The 22,697-nt window shown below is 45.5% G+C and overlaps 1 protein-coding gene across 1 annotated transcript in view; it reads right to left on the bottom strand.

Annotated features, from left to right (window-relative positions):
• The window catches only part of DSCAM (DS cell adhesion molecule), a 765,341-nt gene that overhangs the window by 191,821 nt on the left and 550,823 nt on the right, over positions 1-22,697 (bottom strand). The gene's annotated exons all lie outside the window — the stretch shown is intronic.

The following is a 22,697-nucleotide window of genomic DNA, read 5'->3' on the forward strand; positions in this document are numbered from 1 at the left end:
GTGGATCAGTCTTAGGGCTCGTTCACACTTGGCTGTTTTACCAACGCTTGCCAAACGCCCCTATAGCGTTTGGTAAGCGTTGTTCCGGCGTTTGCGGAGCGGTTTTTAATGCTCCGCAAACGCCGCATGCGCGGTTTAGCGGCGGTTGCTAGGCATTTGCCGAGCGTTAATAACGCCCCACAAATGCCTATAATGCAGTTTGAGTGGTGTTACCGCTCCGCAAACGCCCCGCAACCGTGTCGCAACCGCACCGCAAACGCCGGCCGGGCGTTTGCGAAGCGGCACCATAGTCGAGAATAGGAGGCTTCAACGCCTCCTGACTCGTCCAGACGCGCCCGTTTTGCCGCGACGCAACGTGACGCAAACGCTCCCGTTAGAACAACACCATGTGCTGTAATGTGCAGAATTGGCAGAGGCGTTTGGGAAGCGGTAAAAACGCTTCCCAAACGCCTCTCTGCCACCTGCACACAACGCTAGTGTGAACGTAGCCTTACTGAAAGGTCAGTTTATTGACTCCTTATTATAATTAAGGACTTCTGTTTTTTCTGAACATGGTAGTTATCTGTCTGTCATGTTGGCCCTACTGCAGTGATTCTTGAACTTTTTCTACTATGCTCCTCTTTAGGGCAGTTGGACCCACCAACACCCATACAAATTTTTTTGGTCAGTCATACTGAAAAACCCCTCACCACCTGTGGCCCCCCCAAGTCACCACCCGAAGATGAACATTTGCCCTTCCCAGCCATCCGCCGCCTCATGCCCAATCGTGGACAACTACCTGTAAGATTCTCTGATTATGCTGTTTAGCTGTGTTTACTAGTTTTGCCTTCACTTGTTTTGATTGTTTACTGTTGACATTCTATTGTGTTATGATGCCAAGGACAGCATCTGTTAAAGGGGGGGGGGGGAGTAGGCAGATTTGTTTTCTCTACTGCAGGTGATGCTCAAACCAAGTGGCACCTCAGCCTGGAGAGGAAGTACAAGAGAAACATTTCTCTATGGCTTCCTGGCTCAATTGAGCAACGTTCCAGTTGGCTATGCTGCATCCATGTGATGCTCAGTGGCCATCTTGGGTCAGCAGGGTCTATTTAAGTCCCTGCCCCCAGTGTGTAGGGAGACAGACCCTGCTTGTTAGGGAAAGTAACTACCACTAGGGAAAGGTTCCTGACGAGGAGGGACAGATGAAAGGACTCACTATCCTGGAGCTTCCCTCTTGGAACTGGACTTGCCAGGCTACACTTCACCCTCTGCCAGAGACATTTTTGCTTTTTTTTTTTTGCACGTTTAAAACATTATTTTGGGCTTAAAGATTGACAAAAAACCCAAAATATTATATATTTTCTGAAAACAGACACCCTAGAGAAAAGAATAGTGGTAGCTCCCATTTTTTATATCACACAATATTACCGCAAAGGTCTAGGAAATGTAAATTGTCAGTAAAAAATACTCTAACACAATAAATTACCCAATTTTTTTGTAAAAAAAAGGTTACACCGAGTAAATGGATACCTGTCATAGAAAACTTTAAATTTGCCTGCGCCTGTAAAATGGCGACAAATTTCAATACCCTACATTTCCCATAGGTGATGCTTTAACCACTTCCAGTCCGGACACTTTTACCCCCTTCCTGTCCAGGCCAATTTTCAGCTTTCAGTGCTATCACACTTTGAATGACAATTGCGCGGTCATGCAACACTGTGCCCATATGAATTTGTTTAGCATTTTTTTGAGACAGATAAAGCTTTATTTTGGTGGTATATATTCACCACTGGGATTTTTATTTTTTTTGCTATGTAAATTCAAAAGTCCAAAAATTTAAAAAAAAGTGTTTATCTTATAAAATTTTGCGAATAAATAGTATTTCATCATAAATCTTGGCCAAAATTTATTCCGTTATATTTTTAGCAAAAAAAAATAACCCAAATTAGTTTATAACCAAGATTATAATTTTTAAACATTTTTTTTTACATTTTCTTTTATTTTTTATATTATTTTTTATTTATTTATTTTTTTTTTACATACTGTCACCCTAGCAGTACAGTGTCACCATGGTGACACTGTACTATTTGTGGGGGGTGATGAAGATTTTTTTTTTTTTTTTTTACACTGATTGCTTTTACACCCATAAAGAATGTAAAGGCAATCATTTCTCCTTCTCTCTAGCTGCATTCTTGCAGCCATTGAGAACTACTGAGTGAGCTGTGATTGGTCACAGCTTGTCACATGGTACAAGGCTGTTGTGAATAACCTTGTACCATATGACCTCTGTGATCATTCACAGATTTCACATGTAGTAAGCAATGATGTCACAAGTGACATCTTGCTTACTACTTTGCATGTGATCACTGATTGGCCAATCAGCGTTCACATGATCGGGACCTCGTACAGAGGTCCCATCCGATGATCGGTGTTTCACTGTGTCTGGAGGACACAGCGGGCACCGGATCGCGGTGCTGCACGCTCTCCCGGGGAGCGCGCACAAACAGGCTGCGGGGAGGCCGTTTATAAACGGTCACCCGACCCTGCACTGCCACGGGACGGGAGGTGGTTAAAAGCCCCCTATAAGTTATCAGTTTAGTGTCACGGAGAAGGTCTGGTGCTCGAAATATTGCTTTCACTCCGGTGTGTGCGGCGATATCTAACATGTGTATCGTAATCAACGTTTTTCAGGTGTAGGGGCCCCCACGCATGCATTTACATTCTTACATGCGTATATGTGGGGGTGTGGGGGGCTTTAAAACATTTTGGGGAGGGTTTATGTGCTTGGGTGTAATTTTATTTTTTTAATTTGTTTATTTTTTTTTGTCACATTGGAACAAAAAGTACCCTATGTGATTTTTTGGTGACAGGTTCTCTTTAATGAGACAGTGAATCTAATGCAGCACAGATCGCATACTGGCAGAGGATACTGAGAGATGTTTTTCAAACAAATGTTTATAATGGTACATTTAACAGACCAAAAGTAAGCAAATAAGAAGTTGAGTGTTAGAGTTTATATGCATGTCAAACAAAGAATTTACTACCCTATGAAAGTTTTTCCTGTGGTTTAAAGTGGTTGTAAACCTCAGACATAAAATATGAACACAGCATATCCCTTTATAGTGTGTACTTGTCTCAATTAAGCGCACTAAGTGTTATCTCTGTCTGCTGCCTCATTCCTCTGCTATCTCCATGAATCACTTCTGACAAATTTTCCTGACACCAAGAGAAAAATGGTGATGGGGAGGGACCTCCAGCTGACTGACAGCATCAGCTCTGTCCCTGTGTGCTGTGTTTTGTCTCTTCCCTCCAATCAGCTCTCAGAGCTCTCTGCACTGAGCTCTGCAGACAAGCTTATTAAATACAGCATTTTAAATGGATGTAGAGAAGATAAACAGGTACAACTTATGTAGGGGGATTTGTTGTGTATCACCTGAGGCCAGTCAATTCACTTGTTATATTTAAGGGTTTACATCCACTTTAAAGTGGTTCTAAAGACTCAAAGTTTTTTTTACCCTCATGCATTCTATGCATGAAGGTAAAAAAACCTTCTATGTGTAGCAACAGCCTCTAAACCTGAGCCCCATCCCCATCCAGCGATGTCCACAAGAGCATGGGTTCTCTGGGGACTCTCACTCCTGAATGTCTGACAGTGAGCCAATCAGGAAAAAGAGGGGGCGGGCCTAGACATGGCTGTGTGTGTGAGTGGAGTGCGCCTGCTCGGGTGCCCCCATAGCAAGCTGCTTGCTATGGGGGCACCCGACAAGTGGGAGGGGCCAGGAGCGCCGGCGTATGGCCCAAGAAGAGGAGGATCCTGGCTGCTCTGTGCAAAACCACTAAACAAAACAGGTAAGTATAGACATGTTTGTTATTTAAAACCAGAACAAAACAAGTCTTTAGTATCACTAAGTCTCCATTCTCTTTATTGCAGGTTATAGACTTGTTATAAATGTGATTTTCTATTATGGCTAAGCCTTGCCCTCTTCCCCAGCAGTGTTGCGTCCACAGAACATAGAAAAGTGAGGGCAGAAAAAGAGTGGTCCATTGAGTCTGTCCGTTTTTTTTGTTTTGTTTTTATTTGGGGGGGGGGGGTTGTTCTTGTGGGGGGGTTTGTTAATTTTTTTTGTCTGAGTATAGATCTACACTTGTCCCATGCATGTTTGAAGCTATTTACTGTTGACTGGCTCACTACCTCTTCTGGAAGTTTATTCCAAGCATCAACTACTCTGTCAGTAAAATAGTGCTTTCTGAGATTAGTTTTTGAACTTTCCTCCAGTTAGTTTAAGGTCATCTCCCGTGTTGTTGATTTTGGTTTCATGTTGAAAATCCTGTCCTCCTGAACCTTATTCACCTCTTAATGTATTTAAAGGTTTCAGTCATGTCACCCCTTTCCCTTCTTTCCTCCAGACTGCACATGTCACGTTGCTGAAGTCGCTCTTGAAAGGTTTTATCCCCCAGACCTTTCACCATTTTTGTTACCCATCTCTGGACTCATTCTTATCAATCAATATCGTATCAATATCTTTTTGTAAGTGAGGTCTCCAGAACTGAACACAGTATTCTAAATGAGGTCTAACTAAAGATCTATATAGGGGAATCAGGACCTCCTCCCTCCTGCTGGTGACCGCTCTAGTGACAAAGATCTATATAGAGGAATTAGAACCTCCTGCTGGTGACCCCTCTAGTGATATAAAGATCTATATAGAGGAATCAGGACCTCCTCCCTCCTGCTGGTGACCCCTCTAGTGATATAAAGATCTATATAGAGGAATCAGGACCTTCTTCCTCCTGCTGGTGACCCCTCTAGTGATATAAAGATCTATATAGAGGAATCAGGACCTCCTCCCTCCTGCTGGTGACCCCTCTAGTGACATAAAGATCTATATAGAGGAATCAGGACCTCCTCCCTCCTGCTGGTGACCCCTCTAGTGACATAAAGATCTATATAGAGGAATCAGGACCTCCTTCCTCCTGCTGGTGACCCCTCTAGTGACATAAAGATCTATATAGAGGAATCAGGACCTTCTTCCTCCTGCTGGTGACCCCTCTAGTGACATAAAGATCTATATAGAGGAATCAGGTCCTCCTTACTCCTGCTGGTGACCCCTCTAGTGATATAAAGATCTATATAGAGGAATCTGGTCCTCCTTCCTCCTGCTGGTGACCCCTCTAGTGATATAAAGATCTATATAGAGGAATCAGGACCTCCTTCCTCCTGCTGGTGACCCCTCTAGTGACATAAAGATCTATACAGAGGAATCGGGACCTCCTTCCTCCTGCCGGTGACCCCTCTAGTGATATAAAGATCTATACAGAGGAATCAGGACCTCCTCCCTCCTGCCGGTGACCCCTCTAGTGACATAAAAATCTATATAGAGGAATCAGGACCTCCTTCCACCTGCCGGTGACCCCTCTAGTGATATAAAGATCTATATAGGGGAATCAGGACCTCCTTCCTCCTGCTGGTGACCCCTCTAGTGGTGCATCCTAGAATTCTATTAGCTTTCCCAACTGCCTGGCCACACTGTTTGCTCATTTTGCAATCATCTGAAATAAGTACCCCCAAGTCCTTTTCCTCTGTAGTGCTGGCCATCAATGTACCCCCAATGTTGTACTCTCTCAAGGGATTCTTTTTCCCAAGGTGCATTATTTTACATTTAGCAACATTGAACTGCAATTTCCACTTTTTTTTCACAAATCTTCCAGCAATGTGAAATCATGTTCCATGTTACAGACACCTCAAGGGATATCAACCCTATTACACACCTTTGTGTTATCAAAAAGACATACCGTACCCAACAAACCTTTAGTTATATCACTTACATATAGATTAAATAGAACAGGACGTAGAACAGAGTCCAGGGTACAAAGCATAAATTACACCTTAATTATGTAAGGAAAGGGTACAAACTGTCATTCCTTCCCGCACCTCCTGCCTGGAATGTGCATATTCTCCCTGTGCCTGCGTGGGTTTCCTCCGGGTACTCCGGTTGCCTCCCACACTCCAAAGACATGCTGGCAGGTTAATTGGCTCCTGTCTAAATTGTCCCTAGTATGTGTATGTATGAATGTGAGTTAGGGACCTTAGATTGTACGCCCCTTGAGGGTTAGGGACTGATGTGAATGTACAATATATATATATATATATAAACTGACAGCGCTATATAAGTACCTGAAATAAATAAATAAAGTAAAGACAGGGCAAAGACTATGGAGCAGATTTACGAAGGGCTAGTTCACACATACTTGTGCTAAAAGGTATGGAAATGCATTTACATTTCATTTGATTATAGTCACATTTTAACACACAGTGATGTCTGCTGACATGCATGCACAGTGTTATGGTGTGAATATGACACATTGGAAATGATTTATTATTATTTATTTATTTCAGGTACATATATAGTGCTGTCAATTTATGCAGTGCTTTACATATCACATCAGTCCCTAACCCTCAAGGGGCGTACAATCTAAGGTCCCTAACTCACATTCATACATACACATACCAGGGCCAACTTAGACAGAATCCAGTTAACCTACCAGCATGTCTTTGGAGTGTTGGAGGAGACCAGAGTACCCGGAGGAAACCCATGCAGACACAGGGAGAATATGCACATTCCAGGCAGGAGGTGCGGGAAGGAATGACAGTTTGTACCCTTTCCTTACATAATTTAGGAGTACCCGGAGGAAACCGCCGCAGGCAAAGGGAGAACATGCAAACTCCAGGCAGGTAGTGCTGTGGTTGGTATTCGAACCAAGCACCCTAGTACTGTCAGGCGGAAGTGCTAACCATTTAGCCACTGTGCTGCCATTGATCTGCATTTTGCAGCTGCACAAAAATGCAGATCAATGTACTGGTGTGAATTGGCCCTAAAACTGGAGCACTCAGAATCTAGTGCAGCTGTGCATGGTAGCCAATCAGCTTCTAACTTCAGCTTCTTCAATTAGGCTTTGGCAATAAAACATGGAAGCTGGTTTCTATGCAGAGCTGCACCAGATTTTTCACTCTCCAGCTTTAGTAAATAACCCCAATGCATAAAACAACGCTCCACACAGAAACGGAAGAGACTTCTTCCTTTACTGAACTAACTTCAGTCATTGAAACCTGGTTGGATGGAGTGAATTACTGCAATGTCCTACTCCTTGACCTCTCTGCGGCCTTCGACACAGTCGACCACCCCCTCCTCCTCAAAAAACTACACTCCCTCGGCCTCAGAGATTCTGCTCTCTCCTGGCTCTCATCCTACCTGTCACAACGCTCCTTCAGCGTTACCTATAATGCTACCACCTCCCCCTCACTCCCCCTCTCTGTTGGGGTCCCTCAAGGCTCTGTCCTCGGGCCCCTTCTCTTCTCCATCTATACCTCCTCCCTTGGCCAACTCATACACTCTCACGGCTTCAACTACCACTTCTATGCCGACGACACACAAATCTATCTCTCAACCCCCCACCTCACCCCCTTGGTCTCAGCCCGAATCACACACCTACTGAGCGACATATCAGACTGGATGTCGCTCCACTTCCTTAAATTGAACCTCTCCAAAACCGAGTTTCTTGTCTTCCCCCCAGCCCGAACCCCACCCCCCACTGACTTCTCCGTCACATCCAACAACGCTACCATCAAGCCCGCCCTGCAGGCCAGAGTACTTGGTGTCATTCTGGACTCCAACCTATCCTTTCAACCCCAAGTCCAATCTTTAACAAACTCGTGCAGACTCCACCTCCGCAACATCGCCAAAATCCGCACGTTCCTAACCCCAGAAACCACTAAACAGCTCATCCACTCCCTCATCATATCACGACTCGACTACTGCAACTCCCTCCTCACTGGCCTGCCTCGCCGCTGGCTATCCCCGCTTCAGTCCATCCTGAATACGGCTGCCAGACTCATTCACCTTTCCAACCGCTCTGTATCCACCACCCCCCTCTGCCAATCCCTCCACTGGCTTCCCATTGCGCAACGGATCAAATTCAAAATCCTAACGCTGACGTACAAAGCTGTCCACCATACTGCCCCGAACTACATTACTGACCTAATATCCAAGTACCACCCAGCACGCACACTCCGCTCCTCACAAGACCTCCTTCTCTCTAGTTCCCTGGTCTCCTCCTCCCATGCCCGCCTCCAGGACTTCTCCAGGGTGTCACCCATCCTCTGGAACTCCCTGCCCCAACCCATCAGATTATCACCTACTCTCCTCTCCTTTAGGCGCACCCTGAAAACCCATCTCTTCAGGGAAGCTTACCCCACCCCCTGCTAACTTGCCGACCTCCTCCACTCTTCCTACCACTCCATCCCCCACAGCTTTCTCCTCCTGTACCACCATCCCCTCCCTCCTAGATTGTAAGCTCCAAAGAGCAGGGCCCTCAATCCCCTCATGTTTTGCATTGTATTGGTATTGTTCTGTCACATGGTCTGTCCCCCTTTGTAATGTACAGCGCTGAGCGAACTATTGGCGCTTTATAAATACTGTATAATAATAATAATAATAATAATGTATATGGAGGATTATGTCAGAGAAGAGAGGAATGCATTTATTAAAAATTTGAGCAGAACATAAACAAGCCAATAACAGACAATTAATGGTGGTCACCCTCTTTAAATTCTTAATTAACCGCCCCCAAGCTGGGGAGGTTGAATACCGTCATCTACAGCTCTCAAAGCGGACATTAAACAGCAGACTGATTCCTTTACAGCAGAAGTGATGGTCTTCACATGTCAAATACCAAGAAAAATTTCAGGGTTTAATATTCCAGCACAAGCAAATGGCACATTAAACATTGCAGTTTTAATTAAGTTCTTATCAGAGAAATTAAATTACTAGACATAGTTTTAAATGTACCCAAAATACGTGGCCACATACAGAAAGATGGATCGCTTTCTAAGGCCAGCGTTCTGTTACAGAGAATTTCATTTTCAGAAACAAGCCAGCAGGTTTTATTTCATTCATGTAGTCTGTAGTAGGTATTTTCACAACGGAAAATTTTTTTAGTTTTTGATTCATTTGTTACGTTAATAATTTAGTTTTGTCATATTCATTATGTTAGAATGATTCAATTTCGGAATTTGTTTTGTGTATTCATTTTCATTTTGTATATTCGTTATTTTCAAATTGATTAGAATTTTGGAGGATGGCTATATTCATTCTGTTCAATTCTATTTTTTCTATTCTATTCTTCTCTACTTTATATTAATATTTTGTACTGTATTCTTTTTTAATCTATTATTTTCTATTCTATTTTATTCTATTCTTTTATTTTATATTCTTTATTATTCTATTTGATTCTATTCTTTTATTTTATTTTCAATTCTTTTCTATTCCTTTATACTCTATTCTCTTCTTTTTTATTCTATTATTATTATTATACAGTATTTATAAAGCGCCGATAGTTCGCTCAGCGCTGTACATTACAAAGGGGGACAGAACATGTGACAGAACAATACCAATACAATGCAAAACATGAGGGGATAGAGGGACCTGGTCTTTCGAGCTTACAATCTAGGAGGGAGGGGACGGTGGTACAGGAGGAGATAGCTGTGCGGGATGGAGTGGTAGCAAGAGTGGAGGAGGTCAGCAAGTTAGCAGGGGGTGGGGTAAGCTTCCCTGAAGAGATGGGTTTTCAGGGTGCGCCTAAAGGAGAGGAGAGTAGGTGATAATCTGATGGGTTGGGGCAGGGAGTTCCAGAGGATGGGTGACACCCTGGAGAAGTCCTGGACGCGGGCATGGGAGGAGGAGACCAGGGAACTAGAGAGAAGGAGGTCTTGTGAGGAGCAGAGAGTGCTTCCTTTATTTTCTATTCTATTCTGTGTTGATCTATGCTTTTATTTTCTATTCTATTCTTTTTTATTCTAGTCTATTTTTTCTTTTCTTTTATATTCTATTCCCTTATACTCTATTCTGTTCTCTTTTAGTCTATTTTTTTCCATTCTATTAAATTCCTTTATTTTATATTCTATTTTATTTCTTTATATTACATTATATTCTGTTTTATTATATCCTGTTTAATTATATTCTTTTATTCTGGGGCACAGTCTCTGATGGGGGTGCTGCTTCAGATTGAGTGCGGCTTCGAACGAGTGCATAGATGAAGCAGTTAAACGCAGCAATCTAATTATGCCTTCTCTACTTTCACAGGTAAATGCTCCTTTCACCTACCTCCACTCTTAACTCCAAAACGCATTGACTCCTGCTGCCTTCCTCCTGGGTAAATGCTCCTTTCACCTACCTCCACTCTTAACTCCAAAACGCATTGACTCCTGCTGCCTTCCTCCTGGGTAAATGCTCCTTTCACCTACCTCCACTCTTAACTCCAAAACGCATTGACTCCTGCTGCCTTCCTCCTGGGTAAATGCTCCTTTCACCTACCTCCACTCTTAACTCCAAAACGCATTGACTCCTGCTGCCTTCCTCCTGGGTAAATGCTCCTTTCACCTACCTCCACTCTTAACTCCAAAACGCATTGACTCCTGCTGCCTTCCTCCTGGGTAAATGCTCCTTTCACCTACCTCCACTCTTAACTCCAAAACGCATTGACTCCTGCTGCCTTCCTCCTGGGTAAATGCTCCTTTCACCTACCTCCACTCTTAACTCCAAAACGCATTGACTCCTGCTATATTCAGAACAAATGGTGTATTTATATTTTTGTATATGTTGACCAGTTCTCACCTTTAGCTGCACCCGTTTTACGATCGGTGTCTGTTTCCTGAGAGAATCATCCCCCACTCCTCATGTGATCTTTATCAGCTTCTAATTGGGGTGGAGTTGAATGCTCATTTGAGCATCTCCCTATAAATTTAGATCAGCTCATGGGGGAGATCTCTGATGGGGGGCACAGTCTCTGATGGGGGTGCTGCTTCAGATTGAGTGCGGCTTCGAACGAGTGCATAGATGAAGCAGTTAAACGCAGCAATCTAATTATGCCTTCTCTACTTTCACAGGTAAATGCTCCTTTCACCTACCTCCACTCTTAACTCCAAAACGCATTGACTCCTGCTGCCTTCCTCCTGGGTAAATGCTCCTTTCACCTACCTCCACTCTTAACTCCAAAACGCATTGACTCCTGCTGCCTTCCTCCTGGGTAAATGCTCCTTTCACCTACCTCCACTCTTAACTCCAAAACGCATTGACTCCTGCTGCCTTCCTCCTGGGTAAATGCTCCTTTCACCTACCTCCACTCTTAACTCCAAAACGCATTGACTCCTGCTGCCTTCCTCCTGGGTAAATGCTCCTTTCACCTACCTCCACTCTTAACTCCAAAACGCATTGACTCCTGCTGCCTTCCTCCTGGGTAAATGCTCCTTTCACCTACCTCCACTCTTAACTCCAAAACGCATTGACTCCTGCTGCCTTCCTCCTGGGTAAATGCTCCTTTCACCTACCTCCACTCTTAACTCCAAAACGCATTGACTCCTGCTATATTCAGAACAAATGGTGTATTTATATTTTTGTATATGTTGACCAGTTCTCACCTTTAGCTGCACCCGTTTTACGATCGGTGTCTGTTTCCTGAGAGAATCATCCCCCACTCCTCATGTGATCTTTATCAGCTTCTAATTGGGGTGGAGTTGAATGCTCATTTGAGCATCTCCCTATAAATTTAGATCAGCTCATGGGGGAGATCTCTGATGGGGGGCACAGTCTCTGATGGGGGTGCTGCTTCAGATTGAGTGCGGCTTCGAACGAGTGCATAGATGAAGCAGTTAAACGCAGCAATCTAATTATGCCTTCTCTACTTTCACAGGTAAATGCTCCTTTCACCTACCTCCACTCTTAACTCCAAAACGCATTGACTCCTGCTGCCTTCCTCCTGGGTAAATGCTCCTTTCACCTACCTCCACTCTTAACTCCAAAACGCATTGACTCCTGCTGCCTTCCTCCTGGGTAAATGCTCCTTTCACCTACCTCCACTCTTAACTCCAAAACGCATTGACTCCTGCTGCCTTCCTCCTGGGTAAATGCTCCTTTCACCTACCTCCACTCTTAACTCCAAAACGCATTGACTCCTGCTGCCTTCCTCCTGGGTAAATGCTCCTTTCACCTACCTCCACTCTTAACTCCAAAACGCATTGACTCCTGCTGCCTTCCTCCTGGGTAAATGCTCCTTTCACCTACCTCCACTCTTAACTCCAAAACGCATTGACTCCTGCTATATTCAGAACAAATGGTGTATTTATATTTTTGTATATGTTGACCAGTTCTCACCTTTAGCTGCACCCGTTTTACGATCGGTGTCTGTTTCCTGAGAGAATCATCCCCCACTCCTCATGTGATCTTTATCAGCTTCTAATTGGGGTGGAGTTGAATGCTCATTTGAGCATCTCCCTATAAATTTAGATCAGCTCATGGGGGAGATCTCTGATGGGGGGCACAGTCTCTGATGGGGGTGCTGCTTCAGATTGAGTGCGGCTTCGAACGAGTGCATAGATGAAGCAGTTAAACGCAGCAATCTAATTATGCCTTCTCTACTTTCACAGGTAAATGCTCCTTTCACCTACCTCCACTCTTAACTCCAAAACGCATTGACTCCTGCTGCCTTCCTCCTGGGTAAATGCTCCTTTCACCTACCTCCACTCTTAACTCCAAAACGCATTGACTCCTGCTGCCTTCCTCCTGGGTAAATGCTCCTTTCACCTACCTCCACTCTTAACTCCAAAACGCATTGACTCCTGCTGCCTTCCTCCTGGGTAAATGCTCCTTTCACCTACCTCCACTCTTAACTCCAAAACGCATTGACTCCTGCTGCCTTCCTCCTGGGTAAATGCTCCTTTCACCTACCTCCACTCTTAACTCCAAAACGCATTGACTCCTGCTGCCTTCCTCCTGGGTAAATGCTCCTTTCACCTACCTCCACTCTTAACTCCAAAACGCATTGACTCCTGCTGCCTTCCTCCTGGGTAAATGCTCCTTTCACCTACCTCCACTCTTAACTCCAAAACGCATTGACTCCTGCTGCCTTCCTCCTGGGTAAATGCTCCTTTCACCTACCTCCACTCTTAACTCCAAAACGCATTGACTCCTGCTATATTCAGAACAAATGGTGTATTTATATTTTTGTATATGTTGACCAGTTCTCACCTTTAGCTGCACCCGTTTTACGATCGGTGTCTGTTTCCTGAGAGAATCATCCCCCACTCCTCATGTGATCTTTATCAGCTTCTAATTGGGGTGGAGTTGAATGCTCATTTGAGCATCTCCCTATAAATTTAGATCAGCTCATGGGGGAGATCTCTGATGGGGGGCACAGTCTCTGATGGGGGTGCTGCTTCAGATTGAGTGCGGCTTCGAACGAGTGCATAGATGAAGCAGTTAAACGCAGCAATCTAATTATGCCTTCTCTACTTTCACAGGTAAATGCTCCTTTCACCTACCTCCACTCTTAACTCCAAAACGCATTGACTCCTGCTGCCTTCCTCCTGGGTAAATGCTCCTTTCACCTACCTCCACTCTTAACTCCAAAACGCATTGACTCCTGCTGCCTTCCTCCTGGGTAAATGCTCCTTTCACCTACCTCCACTCTTAACTCCAAAACGCATTGACTCCTGCTGCCTTCCTCCTGGGTAAATGCTCCTTTCACCTACCTCCACTCTTAACTCCAAAACGCATTGACTCCTGCTGCCTTCCTCCTGGGTAAATGCTCCTTTCACCTACCTCCACTCTTAACTCCAAAACGCATTGACTCCTGCTGCCTTCCTCCTGGGTAAATGCTCCTTTCACCTACCTCCACTCTTAACTCCAAAACGCATTGACTCCTGCTGCCTTCCTCCTGGGTAAATGCTCCTTTCACCTACCTCCACTCTTAACTCCAAAACGCATTGACTCCTGCTGCCTTCCTCCTGGGTAAATGCTCCTTTCACCTACCTCCACTCTTAACTCCAAAACGCATTGACTCCTGCTATATTCAGAACAAATGGTGTATTTATATTTTTGTATATGTTGACCAGTTCTCACCTTTAGCTGCACCCGTTTTACGATCGGTGTCTGTTTCCTGAGAGAATCATCCCCCACTCCTCATGTGATCTTTATCAGCTTCTAATTGGGGTGGAGTTGAATGCTCATTTGAGCATCTCCCTATAAATTTAGATCAGCTCATGGGGGAGATCTCTGATGGGGGGCACAGTCTCTGATGGGGGTGCTGCTTCAGATTGAGTGCGGCTTCGAACGAGTGCATAGATGAAGCAGTTAAACGCAGCAATCTAATTATGCCTTCTCTACTTTCACAGGTAAATGCTCCTTTCACCTACCTCCACTCTTAACTCCAAAACGCATTGACTCCTGCTGCCTTCCTCCTGGGTAAATGCTCCTTTCACCTACCTCCACTCTTAACTCCAAAACGCATTGACTCCTGCTGCCTTCCTCCTGGGTAAATGCTCCTTTCACCTACCTCCACTCTTAACTCCAAAACGCATTGACTCCTGCTGCCTTCCTCCTGGGTAAATGCTCCTTTCACCTACCTCCACTCTTAACTCCAAAACGCATTGACTCCTGCTGCCTTCCTCCTGGGTAAATGCTCCTTTCACCTACCTCCACTCTTAACTCCAAAACGCATTGACTCCTGCTGCCTTCCTCCTGGGTAAATGCTCCTTTCACCTACCTCCACTCTTAACTCCAAAACGCATTGACTCCTGCTGCCTTCCTCCTGGGTAAATGCTCCTTTCACCTACCTCCACTCTTAACTCCAAAACGCATTGACTCCTGCTGCCTTCCTCCTGGGTAAATGCTCCTTTCACCTACCTCCACTCTTAACTCCAAAACGCATTGACTCCTGCTATATTCAGAACAAATGGTGTATTTATATTTTTGTATATGTTGACCAGTTCTCACCTTTAGCTGCACCCGTTTTACGATCGGTGTCTGTTTCCTGAGAGAATCATCCCCCACTCCTCATGTGATCTTTATCAGCTTCTAATTGGGGTGGAGTTGAATGCTCATTTGAGCATCTCCCTATAAATTTAGATCAGCTCATGGGGGAGATCTCTGATGGGGGGCACAGTCTCTGATGGGGGTGCTGCTTCAGATTGAGTGCGGCTTCGAACGAGTGCATAGATGAAGCAGTTAAACGCAGCAATCTAATTATGCCTTCTCTACTTTCACAGGTAAATGCTCCTTTCACCTACCTCCACTCTTAACTCCAAAACGCATTGACTCCTGCTGCCTTCCTCCTGGGTAAATGCTCCTTTCACCTACCTCCACTCTTAACTCCAAAACGCATTGACTCCTGCTGCCTTCCTCCTGGGTAAATGCTCCTTTCACCTACCTCCACTCTTAACTCCAAAACGCATTGACTCCTGCTGCCTTCCTCCTGGGTAAATGCTCCTTTCACCTACCTCCACTCTTAACTCCAAAACGCATTGACTCCTGCTGCCTTCCTCCTGGGTAAATGCTCCTTTCACCTACCTCCACTCTTAACTCCAAAACGCATTGACTCCTGCTGCCTTCCTCCTGGGTAAATGCTCCTTTCACCTACCTCCACTCTTAACTCCAAAACGCATTGACTCCTGCTGCCTTCCTCCTGGGTAAATGCTCCTTTCACCTACCTCCACTCTTAACTCCAAAACGCATTGACTCCTGCTGCCTTCCTCCTGGGTAAATGCTCCTTTCACCTACCTCCACTCTTAACTCCAAAACGCATTGACTCCTGCTGCCTTCCTCCTGGGTAAATGCTCCTTTCACCTACCTCCACTCTTAACTCCAAAACGCATTGACTCCTGCTGCCTTCCTCCTGGGTAAATGCTCCTTTCACCTACCTCCACTCTTAACTCCAAAACGCATTGACTCCTGCTGCCTTCCTCCTGGGTAAATGCTCCTTTCACCTACCTCCACTCTTAACTCCAAAACGCATTGACTCCTGCTGCCTTCCTCCTGGGTAAATGCTCCTTTCACCTACCTCCACTCTTAACTCCAAAACGCATTGACTCCTGCTATATTCAGAACAAATGGTGTATTTATATTTTTGTATATGTTGACCAGTTCTCACCTTTAGCTGCACCCGTTTTACGATCGGTGTCTGTTTCCTGAGAGAATCATCCCCCACTCCTCATGTGATCTTTATCAGCTTCTAATTGGGGTGGAGTTGAATGCTCATTTGAGCATCTCCCTATAAATTTAGATCAGCTCATGGGGGAGATCTCTGATGGGGGGCACAGTCTCTGATGGGGGTGCTGCTTCAGATTGAGTGCGGCTTCGAACGAGTGCATAGATGAAGCAGTTAAACGCAGCAATCTAATTATGCCTTCTCTACTTTCACAGGTAAATGCTCCTTTCACCTACCTCCACTCTTAACTCCAAAACGCATTGACTCCTGCTGCCTTCCTCCTGGGTAAATGCTCCTTTCACCTACCTCCACTCTTAACTCCAAAACGCATTGACTCCTGCTGCCTTCCTCCTGGGTAAATGCTCCTTTCACCTACCTCCACTCTTAACTCCAAAACGCATTGACTCCTGCTGCCTTCCTCCTGGGTAAATGCTCCTTTCACCTACCTCCACTCTTAACTCCAAAACGCATTGACTCCTGCTGCCTTCCTCCTGGGTAAATGCTCCTTTCACCTACCTCCACTCTTAACTCCAAAACGCATTGACTCCTGCTGCCTTCCTCCTGGGTAAATGCTCCTTTCACCTACCTCCACTCTTAACTCCAAAACGCATTGACTCCTGCTGCCTTCCTCCTGGGTAAATGCTCCTTTCACCTACCTCCACTCTTAACTCCAAAACGCATTGACTCCTGCTATATTCAGAACAAATGGTGTATTTATATTTTTGTATATGTTGACCAGTTCTCACCTTTAGCTGCACCCGTTTTACGATCGGTGTCTGTTTCCTGAGAGAATCATCCCCCACTCCTCATGTGATCTTTATCAGCTTCTAATTGGGGTGGAGTTGAATGCTCATTTGAGCATCTCCCTATAAATTTAGATCAGCTCATGGGGGAGATCTCTGATGGGGGGCACAGTCTCTGATGGGGGTGCTGCTTCAGATTGAGTGCGGCTTCGAACGAGTGCATAGATGAAGCAGTTAAACGCAGCAATCTAATTATGCCTTCTCTACTTTCACAGGTAAATGCTCCTTTCACCTACCTCCACTCTTAACTCCAAAACGCATTGACTCCTGCTGCCTTCCTCCTGGGTAAATGCTCCTTTCACCTACCTCCACTCTTAACTCCAAAACGCATTGACTCCTGCTGCCTTCCTCCTGGGTAAATGCTCCTTTCACCTACCTCCACTCTTAACTCCAAAACGCATTGACTCCTGCTGCCTTCCTCCTGGGTAAATGCTCCTTTCACCTACCTCCACTCTTAACTCCAAAACGCATTGACTCCTGCTGCCTTCCTCCTGGGTAAATGCTCCTTTCACCTACCTCCACTCTTAACTCCAAAACGCATTGACTCCTGCTGCCTTCCTCCTGGGTAAATGCTCCTTTCACCTACCTCCACTCTTAACTCCAAAACGCATTGACTCCTGCTATATTCAGAACAAATGGTGTATTTATATTTTTGTATATGTTGACCAGTTCTCACCTTTAGCTGCACCCGTTTTACGATCGGTGTCTGTTTCCTGAGAGAATCATCCCCCACTCCTCATGTGATCTTTATCAGCTTCTAATTGGGGTGGAGTTGAATGCTCATTTGAGCATCTCCCTATAAATTTAGATCAGCTCATGGGGGAGATCTCTGATGGGGGGCACAGTCTCTGATGGGGGTGCTGCTTCAGATTGAGTGCGGCTTCGAACGAGTGCATAGATGAAGCAGTTAAACGCAGCAATCTAATTATGCCTTCTCTACTTTCACAGGTAAATGCTCCTTTCACCTACCTCCACTCTTAACTCCAAAACGCATTGACTCCTGCTGCCTTCCTCCTGGGTAAATGCTCCTTTCACCTACCTCCACTCTTAACTCCAAAACGCATTGACTCCTGCTGCCTTCCTCCTGGGTAAATGCTCCTTTCACCTACCTCCACTCTTAACTCCAAAACGCATTGACTCCTGCTGCCTTCCTCCTGGGTAAATGCTCCTTTCACCTACCTCCACTCTTAACTCCAAAACGCATTGACTCCTGCTGCCTTCCTCCTGGGTAAATGCTCCTTTCACCTACCTCCACTCTTAACTCCAAAACGCATTGACTCCTGCTGCCTTCCTCCTGGGTAAATGCTCCTTTCACCTACCTCCACTCTTAACTCCAAAACGCATTGACTCCTGCTGCCTTCCTCCTGGGTAAATGCTCCTTTCACCTACCTCCACTCTTAACTCCAAAACGCATTGACTCCTGCTATATTCAGAACAAATGGTGTATTTATATTTTTGTATATGTTGACCAGTTCTCACCTTTAGCTGCACCCGTTTTACGATCGGTGTCTGTTTCCTGAGAGAATCATCCCCCACTCCTCATGTGATCTTTATCAGCTTCTAATTGGGGTGGAGTTGAATGCTCATTTGAGCATCTCCCTATAAATTTAGATCAGCTCATGGGGGAGATCTCTGATGGGGGGCACAGTCTCTGATGGGGGTGCTGCTTCAGATTGAGTGCGGCTTCGAACGAGTGCATAGATGAAGCAGTTAAACGCAGCAATCTAATTATGCCTTCTCTACTTTCACAGGTAAATGCTCCTTTCACCTACCTCCACTCTTAACTCCAAAACGCATTGACTCCTGCTGCCTTCCTCCTGGGTAAATGCTCCTTTCACCTACCTCCACTCTTAACTCCAAAACGCATTGACTCCTGCTGCCTTCCTCCTGGGTAAATGCTCCTTTCACCTACCTCCACTCTTAACTCCAAAACGCATTGACTCCTGCTGCCTTCCTCCTGGGTAAATGCTCCTTTCACCTACCTCCACTCTTAACTCCAAAACGCATTGACTCCTGCTGCCTTCCTCCTGGGTAAATGCTCCTTTCACCTACCTCCACTCTTAACTCCAAAACGCATTGACTCCTGCTGCCTTCCTCCTGGGTAAATGCTCCTTTCACCTACCTCCACTCTTAACTCCAAAACGCATTGACTCCTGCTGCCTTCCTCCTGGGTAAATGCTCCTTTCACCTACCTCCACTCTTAACTCCAAAACGCATTGACTCCTGCTGCCTTCCTCCTGGGTAAATGCTCCTTTCACCTACCTCCACTCTTAACTCCAAAACGCATTGACTCCTGCTATATTCAGAACAAATGGTGTATTTATATTTTTGTATATGTTGACCAGTTCTCACCTTTAGCTGCACCCGTTTTACGATCGGTGTCTGTTTCCTGAGAGAATCATCCCCCACTCCTCATGTGATCTTTATCAGCTTCTAATTGGGGTGGAGTTGAATGCTCATTTGAGCATCTCCCTATAAATTTAGATCAGCTCATGGGGGAGATCTCTGATGGGGGGCACAGTCTCTGATGGGGGTGCTGCTTCAGATTGAGTGCGGCTTCGAACGAGTGCATAGATGAAGCAGTTAAACGCAGCAATCTAATTATGCCTTCTCTACTTTCACAGGTAAATGCTCCTTTCACCTACCTCCACTCTTAACTCCAAAACGCATTGACTCCTGCTGCCTTCCTCCTGGGTAAATGCTCCTTTCACCTACCTCCACTCTTAACTCCAAAACGCATTGACTCCTGCTGCCTTCCTCCTGGGTAAATGCTCCTTTCACCTACCTCCACTCTTAACTCCAAAACGCATTGACTCCTGCTGCCTTCCTCCTGGGTAAATGCTCCTTTCACCTACCTCCACTCTTAACTCCAAAACGCATTGACTCCTGCTGCCTTCCTCCTGGGTAAATGCTCCTTTCACCTACCTCCACTCTTAACTCCAAAACGCATTGACTCCTGCTGCCTTCCTCCTGGGTAAATGCTCCTTTCACCTACCTCCACTCTTAACTCCAAAACGCATTGACTCCTGCTGCCTTCCTCCTGGGTAAATGCTCCTTTCACCTACCTCCACTCTTAACTCCAAAACGCATTGACTCCTGCTGCCTTCCTCCTGGGTAAATGCTCCTTTCACCTACCTCCACTCTTAACTCCAAAACGCATTGACTCCTGCTATATTCAGAACAAATGGTGTATTTATATTTTTGTATATGTTGACCAGTTCTCACCTTTAGCTGCACCCGTTTTACGATCGGTGTCTGTTTCCTGAGAGAATCATCCCCCACTCCTCATGTGATCTTTATCAGCTTCTAATTGGGGTGGAGTTGAATGCTCATTTGAGCATCTCCCTATAAATTTAGATCAGCTCATGGGGGAGATCTCTGATGGGGGGCACAGTCTCTGATGGGGGTGCTGCTTCAGATTGAGTGCGGCTTCGAACGAGTGCATAGATGAAGCAGTTAAACGCAGCAATCTAATTATGCCTTCTCTACTTTCACAGGTAAATGCTCCTTTCACCTACCTCCACTCTTAACTCCAAAACGCATTGACTCCTGCTGCCTTCCTCCTGGGTAAATGCTCCTTTCACCTACCTCCACTCTTAACTCCAAAACGCATTGACTCCTGCTGCCTTCCTCCTGGGTAAATGCTCCTTTCACCTACCTCCACTCTTAACTCCAAAACGCATTGACTCCTGCTGCCTTCCTCCTGGGTAAATGCTCCTTTCACCTACCTCCACTCTTAACTCCAAAACGCATTGACTCCTGCTGCCTTCCTCCTGGGTAAATGCTCCTTTCACCTACCTCCACTCTTAACTCCAAAACGCATTGACTCCTGCTGCCTTCCTCCTGGGTAAATGCTCCTTTCACCTACCTCCACTCTTAACTCCAAAACGCATTGACTCCTGCTGCCTTCCTCCTGGGTAAATGCTCCTTTCACCTACCTCCACTCTTAACTCCAAAACGCATTGACTCCTGCTATATTCAGAACAAATGGTGTATTTATATTTTTGTATATGTTGACCAGTTCTCACCTTTAGCTGCACCCGTTTTACGATCGGTGTCTGTTTCCTGAGAGAATCATCCCCCACTCCTCATGTGATCTTTATCAGCTTCTAATTGGGGTGGAGTTGAATGCTCATTTGAGCATCTCCCTATAAATTTAGATCAGCTCATGGGGGAGATCTCTGATGGGGGGCACAGTCTCTGATGGGGGTGCTGCTTCAGATTGAGTGCGGCTTCGAACGAGTGCATAGATGAAGCAGTTAAACGCAGCAATCTAATTATGCCTTCTCTACTTTCACAGGTAAATGCTCCTTTCACCTACCTCCACTCTTAACTCCAAAACGCATTGACTCCTGCTGCCTTCCTCCTGGGTAAATGCTCCTTTCACCTACCTCCACTCTTAACTCCAAAACGCATTGACTCCTGCTGCCTTCCTCCTGGGTAAATGCTCCTTTCACCTACCTCCACTCTTAACTCCAAAACGCATTGACTCCTGCTGCCTTCCTCCTGGGTAAATGCTCCTTTCACCTACCTCCACTCTTAACTCCAAAACGCATTGACTCCTGCTGCCTTCCTCCTGGGTAAATGCTCCTTTCACCTACCTCCACTCTTAACTCCAAAACGCATTGACTCCTGCTGCCTTCCTCCTGGGTAAATGCTCCTTTCACCTACCTCCACTCTTAACTCCAAAACGCATTGACTCCTGCTATATTCAGAACAAATGGTGTATTTATATTTTTGTATATGTTGACCAGTTCTCACCTTTAGCTGCACCCGTTTTACGATCGGTGTCTGTTTCCTGAGAGAATCATCCCCCACTCCTCATGTGATCTTTATCAGCTTCTAATTGGGGTGGAGTTGAATGCTCATTTGAGCATCTCCCTATAAATTTAGATCAGCTCATGGGGGAGATCTCTGATGGGGGGCACAGTCTCTGATGGGGGTGCTGCTTCAGATTGAGTGCGGCTTCGAACGAGTGCATAGATGAAGCAGTTAAACGCAGCAATCTAATTATGCCTTCTCTACTTTCACAGGTAAATGCTCCTTTCACCTACCTCCACTCTTAACTCCAAAACGCATTGACTCCTGCTGCCTTCCTCCTGGGTAAATGCTCCTTTCACCTACCTCCACTCTTAACTCCAAAACGCATTGACTCCTGCTGCCTTCCTCCTGGGTAAATGCTCCTTTCACCTACCTCCACTCTTAACTCCAAAACGCATTGACTCCTGCTGCCTTCCTCCTGGGTAAATGCTCCTTTCACCTACCTCCACTCTTAACTCCAAAACGCATTGACTCCTGCTGCCTTCCTCCTGGGTAAATGCTCCTTTCACCTACCTCCACTCTTAACTCCAAAACGCATTGACTCCTGCTGCCTTCCTCCTGGGTAAATGCTCCTTTCACCTACCTCCACTCTTAACTCCAAAACGCATTGACTCCTGCTATATTCAGAACAAATGGTGTATTTATATTTTTGTATATGTTGACCAGTTCTCACCTTTAGCTGCACCCGTTTTACGATCGGTGTCTGTTTCCTGAGAGAATCATCCCCCACTCCTCATGTGATCTTTATCAGCTTCTAATTGGGGTGGAGTTGAATGCTCATTTGAGCATCTCCCTATAAATTTAGATCAGCTCATGGGGGAGATCTCTGATGGGGGGCACAGTCTCTGATGGGGGTGCTGCTTCAGATTGAGTGCGGCTTCGAACGAGTGCATAGATGAAGCAGTTAAACGCAGCAATCTAATTATGCCTTCTCTACTTTCACAGGTAAATGCTCCTTTCACCTACCTCCACTCTTAACTCCAAAACGCATTGACTCCTGCTGCCTTCCTCCTGGGTAAATGCTCCTTTCACCTACCTCCACTCTTAACTCCAAAACGCATT

Source organism: Staurois parvus, unplaced genomic scaffold (assembly GCF_062004578.1).
Source record: "Staurois parvus isolate SC_StPar_1 unplaced genomic scaffold, SC_StPar_1.0 ptg000195l, whole genome shotgun sequence".
Taxonomy (NCBI): Eukaryota; Metazoa; Chordata; class Amphibia; order Anura; family Ranidae; genus Staurois; species Staurois parvus.